Raw genomic sequence first — 5665 nt, 5'->3', positions numbered from 1 at the left:
TGGGTCTTTTCATCAAGAATGCTTGAAAGTCCTCTATTTCATTGAATGACCTTTTTTTCCCCTGAAAGATTATACTCAGTTTTGCTGGGTAAGTGATTCTTGGTTTTAATCCTAGTTCCTTTGACCTCTGGAATATCATATTCCAAGCCCTCTGATCTCTTAGTGTAGAAGCTGCTAAATCTTGTGTTATCCTGATTGTGTTTGCACAATACTTGAATTGTTTCTTTCTGGCTGCTTGCAATATTTTCTCCTTGACCTGGAAACTCTGAAATTTGGCTGTAATATTCCTAGGAGTTTTCCTTTTGAGATCTCTTTCAGGAGGTGATTGGTGGATTCTTTCAATTTCTGTTTTACCCTCTGGTTCTAGAATATCAGGGAAGTTTTCCTTGACAATTTCTTGAAAGAAGATGTCTGGGCTCTTTTTGTTTAATCATGGCTTTTAGGTAGTCCAATAATTTTTAAATTATCTCTCCTGGATCTATTTTCCAGGTCAGTTTTTCCAGTGAGATATTTCACATTGTCTCCTATTTTTTCATTCTTTTGGTTTTGTTTTATAATTTCTTGATTTCTCATAGTCGTTAGCTTCCATTTGCTCCATTCTAATTTTTAAGGAAGCATTTTCTTCAGTGAGCTTTTGGACCTTCTTTTCCATTTGGCCAATTATGCTTTTTAAGGCATTCTTCTCATTTTTGGACCTCTTTTGCCATTTGGGTTAGTCGATTTTTTAAGGTTATTTTTTCTTTTTTTTTTTTCTGTAAGGGAAATTTACTTTTGCATTTCTCAAAAAGTATCAGTGAAAAACAAAGTATTGTGCTATGGGTTACAGTCAAGTATTTAACCAAAATGATAAGGAAAAGAACTGTGCCTTGAGGACATTTAAAAATTATAGGTACATTAGCATTAATGAAACATTACCTGAAGACACACAGTTTACCCTCTTCTCTACATGGTAAGATAATCTCAGCTTTTCAATTTTGCACCATGGAATTTTGACATTTAAAAGTGAAATGTCAGTGTGAGAAAACAGTTTATAAAACTGAAAACAAACCTTTAAATGAACTAATTCAGTTTATCACAAAGCTTGATGCAGTACCAATGACTAACTGGGGGAAGAGTTGCTTATGAAAAATGTTGTATTCAGATAGTATAAGGTATTATTTTCTACAGTATTTTTTTGGGTCTCCTTTAGCGAGCTGTTGACTTTTTTTTGTGATTTTCTTGCATCACTCTCATTTCTCTTCCCAATTTTCCCTGTACTTCTCTGGCTTGACTTTCAAAATCCTTTTTGAGCTCTTCCATGGCCTGAGACAAGTTCATATTTTTCTTGGATGCTTTGGATGTTGGAGCTTTGACTTTGTTATCTTTTTCTGGTTATAGGTTTTGATCTCCTTTGTTAACAAAGTAAGATTCTATAATCTGAGTTTTTGCCTCTGTTTGCTCATGTTCCCAGACAATTATTTGGCTTTTTAACTCTTTGTTAAGGTAGAGCTCTGCTTCTGTTGTGGAGGGTATAATGTCCCAAGCTTCTGGGGTTTTGTGCATCTGTTTTCAGAGATACTACTAGGGACCTGTAAATTTTCAGTTCTTCCAAAGTGGTATGCTCAAAGGAGAGGTGTTTACTCCTTTCCTGGTCTGTGCTCTAGTCTATGAATGACCACAAACACACTTTTGTGCCTTGGAACTGTGAGGAGGATTCCCTCTCCACTGCCACCACAAGCTCTGCCATGCCAGCATCCCTCCTCGCCCCAGAACTGCCACCCAGGACTGTGACCCAGATCTAAGCATGGGCAAAGCAAGAGAATCGTGCCTCAGCACCAGCAAAGAGATGCCTGAAATTCCTCTCTAATCAGCTACTTGATCCTGCCACCATCTGTGGGCCAAGAACTCTGAACACAGACACTGCTGCTGTGGCCGCCACCCCTGGGCTGCACTAGGGGCAGGACTGGACTGCGTTCCTATCTTATCCAGGTTTGTGATAGACCTTTCCCACAGACCTTCTAAGTTGTCTTTGGCATTTGTGGGTTGAGAAGTCTGGAAACTGCCACAGCTGCTTGTGATTTGTCTCCTGAGGCCTACACCTTCTTTGCCTGTGTGGCCCACGCTGAACTTTGCTCCTCTCCCAGCCTGGTGCAACAGACCTTTCCTATAAACCATCCAGGTTGTCTTGGGCTGCAAATTTGTTTCACTTTGTCTTTTTGTGGGTTCTGCTGCTCTGGAATTTGTTTAGAGTCATTGTTTACAGGTATTTGGAGGGGTTTGGGGGAGAGCTCAAGCAAGTCACTGCTTTTACTCTGCCATCTTGGCTCTGCCTCTTAATCTTTTTGTCACTAGAACAAATCAGAATATCAGAGTTAGAAGGGACCTTGGGTTGATCTAGTTCAGCTAATATTCAAGTGGTCATCTAATCTATGCTTAAAAACCTTGACTGAGACAGCTCATTCTACTTTTGGATAGCCCTGTTAGGAAGCTTTTCTGTAATTTGAACCTAAATCTGCCTCTCTGTTACTCTTTTCTCTTTAAAAATTTTTTATAAGTTTTTTTTTATATCATAATTTTCCCCCTTCCTTCTCCCAAAGAGCCATCCCATGTTTTTTTAAAGACAAAAACCAAGAAAATGAAGAGGAAAAAAAATCAGCACAACTGATTAATGTCTTGAAAAAGTCCAAAAACAAGTGTCATGTGCAACACTGTGGACCTCCTACCTCTGCAGTGGGATAGGTTGGTGGTATCTTCATGTTTCTTCATTTGAGTTGTGCTTAATCTTTGTAATTTTGCTACATTGAGTTTTGATTTTGAGTGTGTGTGGTTCTTTATATTTACATTGTTGTAGTTACTATGTATAAGGCAGTCAGGTGGCTCAGAGGATAAAGCACTGAGACTCATCTTCCTGAATTCAAATCTAGCTTCAGACACTGACTAGTTGTGTGACCCTGGGCAAGTCACTTAACCCTGTTTGCCTCAGTTTCTTCATCTGTAAAATGATCTGGAGAAGGAAATGGCAAACCACTTCACTGTCTTTGCCAAGAAAACCCCAAATGGGGTCATGAAGAGTCAGATATTACTGAAAATGACTCAGCAGCAACAACAAAGTTACTGTGTATATTGTTTTCTTGGCTCTGTTTATTTTACTCTGCATCAGTTTATATGGATCTTCCCATGCTTCTTTTTACAAGTCTTTTTTTAAACTACTTTTTAAAATAAATTATTCTGTTATCCAGAGCTTTTGAAATTTTTTTTTACTTTAAAAAAATCTGGAGATTTAATTATCTTAGTGCTGTTGATTATGTCATTTGAATATTTATTATTTTCTCAGTTGCTAAGGAATAGCAGTTAGATGGCTCTGTGGATAGAGTGTTGGGCTTGGAGTCAGGAAGATCTGAGTTCAAATCCAGCCTCAGACACTTACTAGCTGTGTGACCTTGGGGAAGTCACTCAACCTCTGTTTGCCTTAATTCACTGGAGAAAGAAATGGCAAACCACTCCAGTATCTTTGCCAGGAAAATCACATTGACAGTATGGTCCACAGGGTTACAGAGTCAGACATAACTGAATAGTTGAATAACAAGGAATAATAGTCATGGTGAACTAGTAAAAATAATAGACATGAATAGTAGAATAGTGAATTATTTTCTTGTAATGCAGGTCTGGCACTTTTATAGACTTGCTATGATGGCATCTGCATGTGGAGGAAGTTAGGGAGCTGCTTCCAGAACTGTGATGAAATGTGAGGAAAGTGCATATGTGGCTTTTCTCTGTCTGGTTCTGATTGGACTACCAAATGGTTAAGAGGAGGTTTTTTCCGTTGTGTAGCCAGAAAAGTGAATGTCTTCAAAAAGTCTGAGTTAACTTTGGCCATCACTCTTTTTTCTTCATTCAGTTCTGGAGGCTCTCAGTGACTCCTTCACTCATAGATCTGGTGAAGTGGGTAGATTCTTCAATCTTCAGTGGCACAGAATGTGAGCATTTGGCATCTGGGAGTCCAAGAATCCAGGCCAAGTGTTAGAGCTAACTTAGTGTCAATACCTTGATGAAGACATAGTGATCTGTGAGAGCAACCTTCAGGACTTCAGCCCATTGGAAGTATTCATCCAACAATTGTGCTACATGTAGACATGAACTTAGTGGCACCATTGATATGTAGGAACTGAACTGAAGTTCAAAGCTACTCCCCTAGAGACTGAGAGGAGAATATGTTCCAGAGATGTTTGGGAGAAATGTTTGTATGTATGTTCTTGCTATATCAGTGAAGTAAATATTCCTGTGTAAAAGCTACATGTTAAGTGGTTAAATGGGATTGAAGATGCCAGTCACACTGACCTCCAGCACGTGGGGGAACACAGGAAGTGGGGGCCTGAGCCGATGGCAGAGAAAAGAGATATCTCAACCCCCTTTGGGTACCTAAGGAACCTAAGGGGAAGAAACATAATAGAGTCAATCATGTTACATCTTTCTATATGTTAAAAATCTGGCTCTGGGGACAAACATTCCAAAACAGTTACTAGCAATGACTTATTTAGATAGCCCTTGATTAGCAGAATTGACTATTTTTCCCCCCATTTTTAAGTGTTTCATGAAGACATGTTATTGACATTTAATTTTTAACCAGGCTATACAACTTTTACAGAATTTTAGTCTGTTTATATTTACTGTTATAACTATTACATTTGACATATCTTTTATCATTTTAAAGCAGAATTGACTATTTTAAGAGTACCTTATATAGCACCATGTGCTCTTTAAGAATATGAAGGAAATGTTAATTAAATTTTATTTTTAATAGTTAAGGAGAGTTGGGGCCATGGGTTTTAGGCTGAACTGTACCACAGCTGGGTCACATCTCTCTCAGTAAATTTCAGTTGTTTTCTGTTGCCTCTAAGATAAAATGCAAACTCCTCTATTAGGTTGCTAGAGTCCTTTACCACCTGATTTTATCTTGTCTTTCCAGTCTCATTATATGTTACTCTTCTTCTTGTACTCTAAGGTTCTGCCAAACTGATCTTTTCTCTGTTCTACACACATGTCATTCCATCTCCTATCTCTGTGATTTTGCACTTTCTGTTCCCCATACCTGGGATGTACTCATTCAATCAATAAACATTTAAGTGCCTGCTATGTACTAGGCCTTTTGCTAAGTACTGGAGATAAAGAAAGAAGCAAAAGATAGTCTCTGCCATCAAGGAGCTTACAATCTAATGGAGACGATATTAAAACAAATTTATATGAAGCAAGCTATATACAAGATAAAAAAGGAATGATTAACAGAGAGAAGGCACTGAGGTTAAGAGGTGCTGGAGAAGGTATCCTATAGGAGATTTTAGGTGGGACTTAAAGGAAGCCAGGAAGGTCAGTAGTCAGAGAAAGGAGAGAGAGTATTCTAGGCTTGGGGGATGGTCAGAGAAAATGCCTGGAGACAAGAGATGGTGTATCTTGTTTGTGGAATATCCAGGAGGCCCATGTTACTGGTTCAAAGAGTATGTGTCAAGGAATAAGGGTGGAAGAGGATAAGGAAGGTAGGAGGGGGTTGGGTTATTAAGGGCTTTGAATGCTAAACAGAGCATTTTGCATTTGATCCTAGAAGCAGTAGGAAGCCACTGGAGTTAATTGAAGAGGGTGGGGGTGTGTGTGTGTGTGTGTGTGTGTGTGTGTGTGTGTGTGTGTGTGTGTG

At 38.8% G+C, this 5665-nt stretch overlaps 1 protein-coding gene across 1 annotated transcript in view; it reads left to right on the top strand.

Annotated features, from left to right (window-relative positions):
- POLN (DNA polymerase nu) overlaps positions 1–5665 on the top strand; it is a 312741-nt gene that overhangs the window by 24860 nt on the left and 282216 nt on the right. The window lies entirely within an intron of this gene.

The sequence above is a fragment of the Vombatus ursinus genome, unplaced genomic scaffold (genome assembly GCF_900497805.2).
Source record: "Vombatus ursinus unplaced genomic scaffold, bare-nosed wombat genome assembly UNPS02014818.1, whole genome shotgun sequence".
In the NCBI taxonomy this organism is placed as follows: domain Eukaryota; kingdom Metazoa; phylum Chordata; class Mammalia; order Diprotodontia; family Vombatidae; genus Vombatus; species Vombatus ursinus.
Note: the sequence above shows the minus strand (reverse complement) of the source record. Positions and strands in the feature narration are given on the sequence as shown.